At 36.7% G+C, this 16,584-nt stretch overlaps 1 protein-coding gene across 1 annotated transcript in view; it reads right to left on the bottom strand.

Moving 5' to 3' along the window:
- PHACTR3 (phosphatase and actin regulator 3) overlaps positions 1-16,584 on the bottom strand; it is a 108,094-nt gene that overhangs the window by 78,524 nt on the left and 12,986 nt on the right. The window lies entirely within an intron of this gene.

Genomic DNA, 16,584 nt, shown 5'->3' with positions numbered 1-16,584 from the left:
AAGAAACAGGAGAGGACTCTCAGCGAACAGCTGCATTGCTCTCAGCTTCACGCAAGCCACATCTCAGAATGGTTCTGTACATTATTTTGTCACTGGGAACATATTATTACCATCTAAATTTAAAAACACTGGCTTTCTTGCATGGAGGCAAAAGCAGACTTTAAAGCACAATGTTCAGTTCAAACATTCTATGCTGATGCTGCAGAAAATAAGATCAAAATGAAAAACAGTTCTTGTCTGAGAAGACCTTTGCTTGCAAGGTTTCTGTACAGAACTGGCCAAAGCCACAGGTACAGCAATTCTTGTACACTTGCAGATGTAATCACTATTCACAGTTCTTTGTTGAAATCTCATTCTGCAGCTGCCTCGGCTCTTTGTTGACTGCTGAGAAATATCTTGTCTCTAATACTGAGCAGCATTATTTTACAACTCTTAGTAGATTGAAATGTTGGACATTAAACTCACATTCCAGAGTTACAATTTTTCATTTCTAAAGGAATTTTTTTTTTTTTAATAGACCAAGCACTGTCTGCTTCTGTAGATATTAGGTCATGTAATACTTGGAACAGTGCTCTGACAAATGATTCCTCTTTGGAGCACTGAGCACACCTCTTGGCCTTAAGATGGCTAGTGAACATCCCAGATTTCTCCAAAAGGGGAGAAAATCTAAACAAAATTTTGAAAGAGTTTTGAATTTAAACTAAACCACAGTATTTTTTGTTTCCCCATGAAATAGATATTAACTTTTTTTTTCTCTCTTACTGAGTCTTCTTGTACATGCATGCACATTTACTTTCCAGATATTTTAGTTAGTGACTAAATGATCCATTGCATTGCAACTCAGGTAAATTGCTTGTTCTGAGAGCAGCATGTTAATCATATGGATAATATATGATTGATTTATTCTAATTCAATGAACACATGTAAAACAGAGGCACAGTCTTTCAGTCATAAAAAAGACTTCAACAGACAACTTGTTATTTAGTCCCTGAGGGATAATTTAAACCAAGTCAAATGAAGTACTGCTTCACTGACTATTAACATCATTGGGAGTCTTATAATTAATGTCAGTGGCATAACCTAGCTCAACATTTTGTGTGTAGATATATATACACATATATATAAATAGAAATATATATGATCCAGCTAAGGATTTCCTTACATTTCTTGGGTTTATTTTTTTGCATTTCAGAAGTAGCTAATTCTCTCTAGAGGATGATGCAGTCCAGAAATTTGGGAACTTTGCTCTTTGATAAATCTATGTTTCCTGATTGTTTTTATGCAATTACATCTGTAATGTGGTGGATTAAATATCTTAGAGGTTCTTACTGAAACAAGAATTTGGTGTATAAAAGTCCTGATTTCTCTTATAATATTTAGTAGAAGTTTGCCAGTGAGCATTATCCTGACCCAGCAATCAGTATCTGGCCATTAATCTAATTGTTATTCAGTAAATTCTTCCTATTACCACCTATCAGGCATTTGCTGCAAAGTCAAATGGTCATTCAGTGTTGTAACATAAGAGAAAGAAGGATGTTGAGTCCCAGCTCATTGAGAAGGAAGCTGAGACGCAGCAAAGTTCCTAAACATGTGCATAATTTAAAGCATGCAGTCTTAACAAGGTTAATAGGATTCATCTGTCAGATGCCTTACGCACAAACATGTGTCTCTGAGTTTTAAACCCACATTTTGCTAAGCTTCCAATGCTTGAAATTTAGGCACATAAGTTGGAAAGTCTGGCAAAAGCTTCTTAATATTTTGCTGAAAAACAAACCAGAACTTTTCTTATGTAGAAGCTTATGTGAATCGCTTAGTCTTAATGCCCACAGAACAGGTTGTTCGCCAATGGGAGGTGTTGCATCATGGCCACACAGGCTGCTGGAGGGCTTCTGAGGCTGACTGCAGTGACCACGGCAAGTTGAAAGTTTTCATACAAGACTGAGCAACATAAAATTTTGTTGTATGTGTAAGCAATTTAATGGTTCAATGAAAGGCTGTTATGCAACTGAATTGTATAAAATTGTTCTAAGGAGGAAAGAGCAAAATGGTGAAAGGCTGGGAATTTAAATATGTTGCCTGTTTGTATTTATATCTTTAACATATGACTTTATATAGCTACTCTGTTAGCCTGTGAGTGCAAGAAGGAAGAAAAGATGTGCTGTGAGGTCAGGAACAGACAGCTGCCGCCTATTGCCAGCACAGTCAAGACTTCAGAGTCATAATTCAGGCAGTGAGGTATACATAGCACCATATCTGTTTTACATAGATCTGAAATGATTATTTTAACAGTGTACTATTTCTCATTCCATTTCATGTTAGTTTTTCAATCAGAAGCCACTTAGTGCAATGCTGAGCTATTATTAAAATCATTAAGCCTGGTCTTAACAGCATAGGCGAAGAAAAATAAATGCAGTATTTCAGCTGCAGTAATGTCAAAGCTCAAGAGCTTTTTCTCAGTACTTGTTATAACCCTGCAAATGAATACAGGGAAGGGAAATATTAACAATTGGTAAAGCTGTCACTGACATAGCTATTAGCTTCTGTGACAATACAGAGAGCTACTCTGAGTGTGAGGATCAGGGTGTACTTAATGCAAGGGGCAGATTCTGCCAGTACTGCTCACCCACGTCACTACCTCATACATATTTCTGATGACCATTGTTGTGATTATCTACATGGCAAAGCATCACTCTGTGAATGAAAGCCGAATAATTTGACTCTAAACTGATTATACATAAGTACTACTCCAGAAGAAGTGAAAGACCTAGCATTGCATTTTTTATTTCACTAGCAATGATTTCCACGGCAATAAGAGCTCATCTTAAGGTATTTGACAGAACAAAGAAGTGTAATCAGGCTATACACTTGTTTCTGCAGTCACAAGATAAAGCTCCATAACTTAGTTTCTTTTCCAAGCACAGCATCCTCTGAGAAACCAGAAACTCTTCCTTGCAAAGAACCTTCATATTTGACTAGATGATCTTCTGCAATCCCTTCCAACCTGAATCACCCTGTGATCCTAAAATCATTTTATGTAATCCTTACAAATAAAATCCACACCCACATCCATTAATCATTCACCTGTATTTTTACAGATATCCCAAATGCATTCATTTGACCTTCAGGCAGAAACACAACAGAAAATTCCTCTTGACCAAAGTTGAAAAAGCTTACAAGCCTATAAATTATCTACTATTCTAGACAGCTAGAGTAACTTTTTTAAGAGAAGAAACAGTAAGTCAGGTTAATTTTGGCTCAGTATGAAAAAATGTAACCATCAGATGTAGAACAATTGTTGATAAGCCAGAAGTTAGTATTGTTTAACTTGAGATGAATTTTCATCTTTGTAACTGAACTTGCTAGTTTGATTTTTTTGAGGGAAGCTTTACAGATATTACCTAATGTGATGGTTTGGGTGTTCCCCGCTCACCCACACACACCTTGGAAATCACCCAGACTACACTCAGACGGCTCTGGAAATTGAATGAAGCTTATTATTTACAACTTAGCTCAATATACAAGCAGATATTTACAGTATGTACATTTGTATACAAAAATATACAAGGTAAAAAGTAATACAGAAACAAAACATGCCTGCCAGAAACCTGAGTCGCCAGAAGGGGCTTCCAACCTCACCCCAGTCCCAAAGAAGAATGAAGGTTCGACCAGGGGGTTAGGAAGCAAAATGGATTAATCAGAGAAACAGCAGAGAGGCTAGAGAGAGAAATGCAGCTTCGAGCTTCCCAGCAGGAGTAGTGCCTTATCTATGTTTTGATTCTTGTTCTTATATATCTCAGCAAGCCTATGAGTGAGGTAGACATCAGCCTTGCTTTCCTTTCATAGCCTGTAATCTAGTTCTTCTCACCAAAACATTCTAGCTAGGCTCAAACTAGCACACCTAAGAACACACACAATACATATTTCTCTTCTCAACTGTTAAAATAAGATCTTTGTAACTTCTAACATTCATCATCACAGAGCATATCACTAGAAACATGGGTGAGCGTTTTTGCACCAGCTAACATAAAAACAAGTGAAAACAACAATACCAAAAGCAGTAACAATGAACTGTACTTCCCTTCAAGATTTTCTCCTATCTTTTCCCCAATAATAAGACCCTTACTTCACAATCTCTCTTGCCTTGTTATCTTTCAAGCGAATAATGAATGAGAAGGTAATTTGTACACTGTGTAAAAGTACACATTTTGTTTGCAGTCAGTTCTGAAAACATGGACTTTTGCCCTTTCTATATAAGATAAATCATTAAATGACTGAATATAAGCATAGTGCACATTAAACATGCCATACCCTTGAAACCTCATTTTCATTGCTCTGGAGACAAACACTGGCTAACATTTTTATGCATGGACATAGATCCAAATCAGCATATCATGAAATGTTGAAATTTGGTCTAATAATGCTTTCATGGACTGCTAATCTGGGCCCCTCTTCATCAGCCTCCTTCAAAAACTGCCATAAGAATTTGAGGTTAGCTCTACATTAATTAGATAATAAGCATAAGCCATGCCAGACATTGCATAAATCCTCAAAGCCACAGATCTAGTGCTAGCACTGGAAATTCCAGTGATGTATTCATGCCTTCCAAGGGGAGACCACTGCAGTATTCAGCACCAAGGTCAGCTCAAGACTCCCCACTGCCTCTAGAACCACAAAATGCCAGCTGGAAGAGACCCTAGAGATCATCTGGTCCAATCTTTCTAGATGGTAGTGTAGTTTAAATGAGATGGCCCAGCACCCTGTCATGATGAGTCTTAAAACTGTCCAACGTAGGGGAAGCCATTACTTCCCTTGGGAAATTATTCCAAGGTCTAATTGTTCTCATGGTGAAACATTTTCTTCTGGAGTTCAAAGGGAATTTCTTTTCCATGTGACTCCTTATAAAAAGGGAGTCTCCATCCTCTCGGTAGCCACCCTTTATGTAGTCGTAGAGTTTCCTTCACTAGAGGTCTTCAAAATGTGCCTGAACATGTTCCCATGTGACCTGGTCTAAGTGGTCCTGCTTTGCAGCAGGGTTGGACTCAATCTCAGGAGGTCCCTTCCAACCCCTGGCATTCTGTGATTCGACAGATGAAGACTCCCTTTTTAAAAGGGAAAAAGGACCTTGAGTCATTATAAGTTGAAACCTCTCACCAAAACCACACAGCAGCCTTGAATAAACACTTGTTGGAAATAAGCAACCCTGACAGAGAAGATTTTATTAAAAAAAAAATCTAAAACTTCAGTTTTATTAATTAATTAATTACATTCTGTGTAGAACATTCTATAAAGTATGAAAAATACAGTTTACAATGCCATTTACTTTTGGCAGTGCACCATGAGGCTACCTGTACATATGGTAAAAGAAAAGCCAGATAAACTGAGCACTGCACGTGCTTCTGTTTCTTGAATGGCTATGTATAAAATATGGGCTAAATCATGCCTTTAGGCAGTCTTGAACAAAGACTATAAACTACACAATCTCCACAGACAGCACAGCTCCCTCTTTGCTTTGTGATAGGCCAGCCACAAATGAACTTTTTCAGAAGCAGTTTACAGCATGTCTACAAGGTCTCAGTCACACTCACTAACCAGAGCATTGCACTGCCACAACACAAGTCTATTCCTCTTTTCACTTGTCTGCTCCTCATCTTCCAGAATAGATGCATAGATAACATTGTATACATCCCTTCACCTGCAGACAGACAGACCGACCAACATTTTCACACTCTTAAACAGGTACATGTAGTTGTCAGCAAACCTAGCAATTCTTTCTGTGTTTAGCTGACATATTTCCTTCAAGTGTTGACTTGAAACATGGGAATACATTGGGTAGATTGAGATCAATCTATTAACAAATCTCAAATTGAACTGTGAAATGTTAAATTGAAATGTGAAATGCTAACTTGGAAGGCAACTATGTATTTTGTATTGGTAAAAAGGTAAATGAGGTCCTAAGATTTACTACAAGCTAAAGAGTGCTTTAATTTATCAAAGAATGAATTGTCAGAGGTTCTGAAGAAGACTTTGGCAACCCACCGGTGACAACAAAGCTACCCTGACAGTGTAAAACTTCTAAACCAGAGCAGTGGTTCTGTAGGTTATTGCTCTGGGGTAGTAGGTAATTCTGGTACACAGTCAAAAAAATGAAAACTGCATTAAGGTTAGAAAATGTTCGCAAGGCAGTAGCCTAGAATCTGTAGTATCAATAGACAGCATAGCAATGATGCATACAGGAAATACCAAAACAAAAAGTCAATCACTGTACATGTACAAGTGGCCAGACTGGTATAGTACTGCATACGAAGATATTTCAGCCTAGAATTTACTCTTTATGTGAATCTAAGGATTTTGCTTTATAGCAAGGCTTACAAAATCTAATCCAAATTATCTGTGTATGCTTGGATTAGGTTAATTAAACCACACCAAATTTGAATTAATAGTCTCTGTTAGAATTAAACTATCTTAATTCAATTTAGGTTCCTTTACTTTGGAAAACACTAAAGCTAAACTAAATAGAGCTCTCTTTAGTTCTCAATATGAGTGTCCATATAGATGATAGTAGTTAATTAATCCACTGTACTTTCATAAATTAAACTGCACGGATTTTCATAGCCCATGTTTATGTAAACAAGCTCTAAACACACTCATGTTATTTCAAGACTGTTCTATTTTCTATTACACTCCATATGGGCTAATTTAACAGTCACTAGGAGAAGCCAAGTATTAGCAGACTGTTCTTAACAGAGACTGTATTTTCCATCACTGAATATAAAAGAATTTTTAATGTATCTCTGAAATACAGTTCCTAATGTAGCCCTTTAGGATTTAAAGTCTACTGATGATGAACAAAAGAAGCTAGATGTGATTCTTTAGAAAATTAGTATTTATTTAATTCAAAGTCTAAAAATTATAAGCTTAAAGTTGTTCCTTTGCAAAATAGCTGATAGCAAAAGAATTGGATTTGCTAGATAACAGATGCACTAAAACTGCAATTTGAAACAAATTTTGGACTGTGTCCCAGCACAAATCAATCTTGCAGATTCTGAAACTGCTAAGACAGATCTTGAAATTGTAATTAATTTGAAATCATGATTTTGATGTCAACGAAGAAAGCCTGATTTATAGCTGTTAAGGCTTTAACTCAACAAGTATAAACAATGTTTTTTTTAAGTTTCACTCTTTCTAAACTTGTTGGGTCCTCTCATTAGTTTCAATTTTTAAAATGTTCTCCTGTTCATGAGGTGAGAAACTCTATCTTTGGCTGCAACTTTGTTCAAATCACAGCTTGTAAGGCATGGTTCGTGTTAACTGTGATTTCAGCTGGCAGGGCACTAGATTAGCTGTTGACATCAAGCCAACATTTAATTTTGTTTTCTTGAGTCATCTGTTGCCAGTTCCCATGACAACTGATCTTCTAGCCTTCAGATTTACTAGAGACCCATTAAAATGGTCAGGAATACATATATTCTTTGAAGGAGATAGAAGTTCAACTGTTTTCCTCAATGGAAATTAAAACATCTTTCCAGCTTTTACTTTAGCAACACGTGACTTCTGTTCATGAAAACACAGATGTCTTTGTATTAGAATAACAGAGTGAATGCTAGGTTTTAACAAGAAATCTGTTTTAGCATCTTTCTACTACATCTAGAGAATAAAGGTCTTTGTGTTTGAAATCATGTGATGCAGAGGGCAGGCAAAAATATTTTTCTATTCTCACTTGCATAACAATACTGAGAGATGAAATTTAAGATATGGATTCTTCTTCACCTGAGTTCTTGCACATTTCAACTTCTTGTTTCACAAATATGTGACTTGAGTAAAGAAGACACCATCAGTGCATTAAGTCAACCCAGAGATTACAACAGATCAGAGGAAAAGGCCAATCAGAATGTGACGGGTGCTCCTCAAAGCAAAATACTTTGGGCTGTATATAAAATATGTGCAACCTATACACCCACAGGTTAGGAAATACAAATATAATAGGAAAAGGTGCATGACTGGTTCAAATACTATTAGACACTTCAGGAAAAACAAAAGGACTGTCTCTTTACCTCTTCATTAGGTAAACATTTGCCTCTAGTATATGGGAAGGAAGTAAGCAGCTAGATTACTTTGCCATTTGATGTGGATATTCCCCACTAGATGAGGAGCTAGTTTAAACAAACATTATTTGCAAGAGAGTGTCCTATTGCCTCAGTCCTCCACATAAACTGTAACAGGCATTTGGAATACTTGCAGGCACAGACACAACACTCATTACTGGATACTAAGAATAAGAGGCCCTCAACAAAGGCAATAGACAAGAAGTTTTTATGTACCCCATTCAGTTAATGTTTCACTATACATATTTGGACGACTTTTCCAGGCTGGTTCTTCAACAGCAATTCAAGATTGATTTCCTGAATATGAGGACACATAGTCCTATCATCTCAATTAAAACAGAATAAAGCAATTACTCTGACAAGAAGCTATCTTTCTTCTCTTCTCCTCTTCTGCCCAACAGAAGCAGTTAAAACTTTTTAAAGATAATGGGGGTGTATGTGGGAGAAAGTGAAAGATAAGAAAAGAGAACACACCAGTTCTTCAGCTTGAGTTAACTATCCACCAGCTGAAAATGTAGCCTATTTCAAGTCACAGGTGGCCAAGTACTTTTGATACCAGTCACATGGCAGGTAACGCAGTGGCTTCCTCTTAAAACAACTTTCCCACACTGGAGTATAAAGCCACTCTTTGCCTCGGGCTGCTGTGACTGGCAAAAACTGATGTAAATTAATGACAAATAAGGCACTGCAGTTGGGATGTATGACTGCCATCTTCTGAAACTACACGGAGATGAAAAAACTACACACATTAAATACGGTAGGTTTTTCTGCAGTGAATCAGGCTCTGAGTTCAGGGACTATGTAATTGTTTTAGAATGCAGTTGCCTCATGAATGTCATTGATGCAGATACTGGCATACGTTCAAAATGTTGTGTTTCATGTTTTGCTTTTATTTTTAAATATATTTGAGTAGGTTTTTCTCTCTTCTAAACCAGCTCACATAATAGGTAAAACTAAGAATTATTTAATAGCTTTGACTGCCTTAGAGCTACTGCTATGCATGAAATTCAAACTGTGACTATAAAAAGGAGTAAGGAGAGGTTTATCTCTAACTTTATTTTTAGCTGTTTCTGTATTTTTTTGAGAAGGATAGAACTTGTTCATGTTTCAAGTCTACATCAGCTAAAGAAAATGCAATCTGAGAGTCATTAGAGGTCATCTGGGGATTTTGAGACAGAAGTCTGGGAGTTTTGGAGTGGTTAGGAAGGCAGTAAGTTTAGGAAGATTAGTAGGTACTAATTAAAGTTACAGAGTTACCTAAATTTGTTTTTTATATCCCTTTCTATTCTAGTTAGATGCAGTAATATCCATTATAGCTCAGCAAATAACTCCCAATGGGTAATTAGACATACACCTTCTTTCTATCTGCATGCTCCCTATGATTGTATCATAGTTTTTTCTGACACCATCATCAATTTGTACATGTTTAGATTATTTTTACAGTGTCTAAAATGTGTACTGTATGAGTTCAGCAGACAAATACAAGTAGAATTACTCAGTTCTAGTCCAATACCTTACGCTAGTTTACTCTATGGCTGAATGCAACTCTTAATTATTTGCATGTGTGCAAAACATATGCTTTGTTATTGCAATGTTGCTTTGTGTAGATGGTGCCTCATTTTGTTAATTTAAAAAGATCACAATAGCTTTTAGCAGAAATTAGCCAAATTAGAATAGATTGAAACATGCAAGTGTGCTCCCAGACTAACATGACCATTTGGTATCTATTTGCAAATGCGCTGAAATAGGAATTTATGGTTTTAATACACATGTATAATTTGGGTGTTTTCCTACATGCTTCATTCCAGCACAGGGTGGCACTCTGTTTTGAGACGTGTATTGAGACACTCGTAGAGATTCATTTTAGGTTGAACCATAATGATTATTATGATTTTGGACAAGACCACTGAAGATGCACAATGTGGGTAGCTGGTTTGTTCACTAAAGCATGATTTAACGATGTCCTCAGAGCCTTGGGTCATCCTGTAAAGGAGACTGTGATGTATTCTCTAAACCTGTTGTAATGATTCAGGCATTTAATCCAAGACTGATATAATTAATATGAATAAAAGGAAGATATTAAAAATTTCTTCAGAGAGGCTTAATTCATAGTGCATTGGGTAATTAATGACTAATTAATAAAATTAAAAGAGAATATAATGGATTTGTACTTTGTTTGTACAGAAAAGGCATCATTAGAACTTTTCTACCATCATTGGCTCTGTCTCTTCTGCAGTGAGCCATTCTTCTGCCTCAAAAGAGCCTAGCTGCATGATAAAACTGCCAAACCATACAACTGACACAGCTAAAACTTTCTTGATTGTCTTCCTGTGTAAGCTGGTTCTGTGAATTTAGGAGATTCTTCCCCATTTCTTTTTTTTCCATTTCATGGTGAAATGGATTAGGTAGACAACTCAAGACTAATCTCAGTAGAATTTTCCCAAACTGAAGATATACAGAGAAAATCCCTTAACCTACACAACAGTCACATTGACTGTGGTCTCTTAAAGAAGTCTTTCTGGCCTACTCTGGAAAAGAACTGGCATGTCTTTGATGTATAGAAACCAAGAGTAAGTTAAAGTGGGTTCATTCAGACATCCTAGGTGTCACTCAAACAAAATATTGGCCTTTCATAAGAACAAGAAGTTATCTTCTGCTTCTGAGGAGATGGCCACGCTCAGGAAGTATGCAGCTCCAGAGTAAGCACTCCCTAGCTTAATCACACCAATTTGGAATCAATGCATTTGTCACATTTAAAAGCATTGTGACAAGATTAAATAAAGTATCTGTTTCAAAACTGAAAACAGAAGTCGAAGAGCAGGGGGAGGCTAATCATTTAGTAGCATGACTTATTCAGTCTTCAGAACAAAACTAAAATAAAAAAGGAGCATTGAAGTAATGAAAAAAAAAAAAGAACAACAACAGCAGTCTGGCAGATTTTAGTCTTTGTGCTATCAGCTCTTTAGTAAATTGGTTCTTCCATAGGTAGATTCTCAAGAAAGGTCCCAGAGACACAAAAATCTTTTTTCAAAACATAGTTACAAAACCATGTTTCTAAAATTTTTGTATTCCTAGTAAATAAGACAGTCCTTGATATACCACAGAACTAGAGAAACACATAAGAATCAGTCTTTAACTAAAAAGTATTATTCTGATTATTCATCCAGTCAGCCAATTAAAATGATTTGCTTGAAATGTATTATCAACAGGAATTGTGTGCTTAAGTGTTTTGAATCTTTAGTATAATATATTGTGCAAAATGTGATAAGCATGGCAACAACATACCAGAGTTCTTTTACATACAATGAAGAAAATTTGTAACATCAAATGCCAGAATATACAAATCATTTGTATGCACAAGAATCCCATGAGTGCATAAGCAAACCACTTCATTATGCCTGTTAGTTATTATAATTGCCATTAACATGCAATTACTTGCTCTGCATCACAATTCTAGGTGAACGGTTTAATCAGCTACAAAATTTTGAATAGCTAAAAAATTCTGTTCCAGCCCCAAAGCCATTCCATTAAATCTCTTTTGGTATAGTAAACAAAGTGCATGTCATGAACTAACAAACTGCCACCATTTTTTTCTTTCTTGAAGGGACTGCTGTATTCCCAAAACAACTGAGATTCAGTTGTTTACAGAAGAAAAATTCCACATGAAACAGCAGTGAAATTGTCCTTCCCATCAGGGCTTAGTCACATCACTAGGATGGGTTATTTTGCACCACTTCAAACCCTGTGTCTTCTATAAGGGCTATTATATGTTTGGGGTTTTTTTCTTATGCTGTCTGCAATCTGAGTATTTGAGCACCTTCTGCATAAAACCACTAGGAATAACTTAGTTAATTACAGACATAATTGCCCCTCTGTTTTGAGAGCCCAAAATTTGGTTGGGGTTGCACTTCCTAGAGTCTTTTCCAGTAAGGGGAGAATAAAAATATTCTCAAAATAGAATGGATGTTACAACTGTAAATGTAATTTGTGGAGGAAAAAAAAATGGAAAATTAGGATGGTTATGTAAAATTTCTTAGGGACTATCAAACCAGATTTGCCCAAGCACTTCTACAGGACTGTTCCAGTTAAATCCTCTTGAATCTAAAAGCTTTGTTCTCATTTCTTATGACGGTCAAATGGCTTCATCTTTGGCTCTGCATTCTAAATTGCTTTAGAGAAAAAGCTCTTGCAGCAGTGATTCAAGAGCTGATATTCAGTCCTAAAGGTAGCTGAAGTTTGAGCAGCCTCCTCTAAATGGATATTGGGGCCAAAGTTGGTGCTCTTAGGCTTACCTTATGGTTGGGTTATGCTTTTCACCTAATATGTTAATAAGAAAACACATCAAAATATAAAGGTAAACAGGTGACAACTTCAATTCCCCCCCTCCTTACATCTCCTTTTCCCACCTTCCCCTACCAATAAAGGCCTGCAATTGTTTTTTCAGCACCAGTGGTAAAAACTGGAAAACTAATAAAACCTGATGTCTACCCTTCCTTATCCTATAGCTTGACCATAGCTGCAGTGCAATGAAGTCTAGCTTCATACTTCTAAAATTCTCCCATCAGGAACTGGACCACATGCAGAATGTAATTGTCAGAGTTATTGCTGAGGAGAGTGCAATTATGCTATTAGGGCAGGGTCATCAGAATAGCTTGCTTATTACAGAAAACCATATACTTGCCTACACTTATTTTCACTTACATAAAATAGTCTTCTTAGAAAATACTACAATTAAGCAGTGATTATGCATATCAAATCAATGTTCAAAGGCGCTGACTTATATGACAATGCAAGACATGTCAGGAGCAGTTTAGTATCCATGCATTTAAATAGTGAAAATAGTTTTCTGGTGACACACTGGTTTAGATGTGATGCTGTAAGGTTCTGTTATACTCAGTCAAGCAAAGTTATAATAGTTGTACTAAACAGATATAAAATACCCTTTAAAATGCAGTCAGAACTGTTACATTTCAGATAGAACTCATAGGAAGAACAAAATTATTATTCAGACATCATTGTTAATGGAATCTTATGTTGGAGCCACTTTGCATTCACTGATCTGCAGACAAATGGGTAAGACCTGTGAGATCTCTGATCCCAAAGCTGCCAACAACTGATTGAAATTATACTATGTACATCTTTGGGAAACAATTGCTGTAAATAACCCATCTGTCATGAGAAATAATCCTAAATAACAAGGTTTTCAACTCAAGTAGACTTAGATGTAGCCTTCTTCACATCTCAGAAGGCAGAGTAAGATACGGGCAGAAATGAAATAAAGCAGCTACTTAAAACCACTCCATATATACTATTCTGGAGGAGTTGCTTTGAAATCATACCTTCTGAAAGCTATCCAAATGACAAGATGAGAGCAAGAGCACTGGGTCAGTCAGGCTTGTTGCAATGGTAAAACGCCTACAAAACACTCTCAGTGCTATTTCTGGAGGATACAAAACATTCAAATTATCAATTACTTTATTTTCTGCATAGATGTATGTTATATGGGAAATGAGGGAACAAAAAATGGTTTTGAGAAGGTATAATTTAAAATGTCACAATAATGATTTTAAAGTTTGGAATGTGACTTGGATGTTTAAGTGGCATTGCTTCAGCATTTTAGAGGCCCCACTGCAGACAGGGTTACTGATTTGTAGTGTTGAATGGTCATAATGTCTGACTTGGAAATTGAAAACCTAGAAATATGGTACTGCCATTAGCCATTCACACAAGACAAAATACATAGATTTCAGCATGTAGCTTTTGTTATTCTCAGAAGAATCTTCTGGTATCGGCTTTTGACCTCTTCAACACAATTTTCTTTAGCTGCAAGATCTGAAGGATGCTTGAACATGCCCTTGCTCTGAGCTTACTAGACTCAGGAGCTGGAAGACTTACAGACTTACTCTGTAAGAGTCACTTCCAGACTCTGTAAGAGACACAAGCCCATGAAGCAGTTACCACCACGATCATGATTCAACACCAACACCTGTAGAGCAGATACAAGCTCTTTGGTAAAGTCGTTAAGAGCTGTATAACAGAAAAGCAGGATTGGCTCCCAAAAAGTTGCCAACCACAGCAATAAGGAGCAAAAGAGCAGCCACTTACTATAGCTTTATAGACCCTGACTAGTAGCTGTTCTTTCAGTAACTTATATATGCAATTAAACATCTATTCACCATCACTGCAGGTGCAAGCCAAGCAACAGCATGTGTGCAAAATGTGTGTGGGTGTGCAAATGCTTCATTATGGCCATTTGTTAGCACAGTGAGTAAAGATTTGTGTCCAATGAATGTGTAAATTAGGTGCGTAGCTTACTTGAGAAACAGTTAACTTTGCTTCCTTAGCCCATCCCTTTCAACAGATACTGGAAAAGAAAGTAGACACATTTATTCCTTGTCAAAGTAACAGCTTCCACCTAAAACCTAATCCTGATTTCTTGTGCTGTCCTCAGATTTCTAACAATAAAGGGAAGTGAATCATAGAATCATAGAATGTCAGGGACTGGAAATGACCTCAAAGATCATCTGGTCCAGCCCCCTGCCAGAGCAGGATCACCTACAGCAGATCACACTGGAATGCATCCAGACAGCTCTTGAATATCTCCAGAGAGAGAGACTCCACAACCTCACTGGGCAGCTGGTTCGAGTGCTCTGCCATCCTTACAGTGAAAAAATTATTCCTCAGTTTCACATGGAACCTCCTATGCCTCAACTTCCCATTGCCCCTTGTCCTGTCACTGGGCATTACCAAGAAGAGGCTGGCTCCATCCTCCTGGCACTCACCCCTTGCATATTTATAAACATGAATGAGGTCACCCCTTATTTTCCTCCTCTCCAAGCTAAAAAGCCACAACTCCCTCAGTCTCTCCTCATAAGGAAGATGTTCAACTTCCTTAATAATTTTTGTGGCTCTGCACTGGACTCTCTCAAGCAGCTGAATCTTGAGGAATTACTTGTGCTGAATGAAATCTTAATCATAGGCATGATATGCTCTTACGTAGCATTAGAATGAGAGGCATCACATCTTGTGTTGTCATTTCTGGGACAGAAAACTGGGACTGTTAGCTAGCTTTAAATCATTTCTGGCATTAATGAGATTCTGACCAGAGGCTCTCTTTCATGTTCTAGATATGCACTGCATTATTTTCTATTCTATCACAATACATTGCAAAAGAAGAGCTAAATTACCAAGACTAATCCTTTAAGTCTTTCTTTCTTTACAGTGTCAGACAACATAAGACTATGCTATATTTCCATAATCTCTCTTGTATTATGAGAATATCATGATCTATAACAACAAAATCCCTAAACTGCATGCATTTCCCTTGGCTCTGATGTGCTTAGACTTGTCTTTCTCTGTCAGAAAAGATATTTCTAAGCCTGCATGATTTCATTTTAACAGACACTATCAAGATGAAAAACAAACCATGAACATAAAGCGGGGGGGGGGAAGTTTTCTGGTGTTTCAAAATCAGTATTTCTGAAAAGTCAGGATGCAATACCTGAGGTTCTCCTCTTTATTCAAGAAACTACTTTAAATGAAAGTCCATTTTTAATGTCTAAAGTATCTGTTTCTGCTTTTTTCTACCTGAATATCTATATTTAGATTAATCTGTTCAAAAGTATTTTTTTCTCAGACAACTTTACATTAGCTACCAAGATCTAAAAAAAGATTCCTGCAAAGCTGTGCTGGAAAATTTCTTAAGGGAGAGTGGGAGGCCAATTTGAATTAAAAAAACTAATTAATTAAACCCATCAGAAGTAGTCTTCTATTTATTTTAATAGAATAAGTAAAAAATATAAAGGGGTATTCTCCTGAGAGATTTGTCCTTTTGGATAGAGTGAAAGCATCACCCCATATATAACTATTTTGATCATATTTAAGATGCTAAGAGCATATTCAGAAACCTGTGTCTTCCAAAATCACTTCATTAGAGCAGTCAAACAAACCACCATCTCAAAATGGAAGAGCTCTTGGCAGGGTGTTTTTTGTTTGGTCTGAAGGGACATGGGGTTTATTTTTGTTGTTGTTTATTTTTAATAAGTTACTGAAAAAAAAAGTCTTAAATGCTCAGCAGGCACAGAAATAGAGGAATAGACAAATATGAAATTTCAGGATTCTTCTGCAGGTGCATGATACCAAATAGCTGATTATATAAAACATCATCTCCCAAATAAGACAGATGAGTAATGCCCCAGGTCATGGTGCAGGTGTTTTCAAAGAGGTTGGCAGAATGAGAGACCTTTTGGAATAAAGCCTAAACGTATCCTAGAAGCAGAGTTATGAGAGAAAGAGTGAGAAAAACATAAATGGAACAGTAAGACACTGAAAACAGCTTCTTCTATTTTTTTGGTCCCAGGTTCTTCTTTCGGAAACAAGGTTTATTTAATCACTTTTCATCTCATGTCACCCACAATAACTTTGGAGTTTACTGACATCTTTCAATGAACAATACAGTTCATGAAAAGAAGACACTGGTGAC

Source organism: Pogoniulus pusillus, chromosome 29 (assembly GCF_015220805.1).
Source record: "Pogoniulus pusillus isolate bPogPus1 chromosome 29, bPogPus1.pri, whole genome shotgun sequence".
Taxonomy (NCBI): Eukaryota; Metazoa; Chordata; class Aves; order Piciformes; family Lybiidae; genus Pogoniulus; species Pogoniulus pusillus.
Note: the sequence above shows the minus strand (reverse complement) of the source record. Positions and strands in the feature narration are given on the sequence as shown.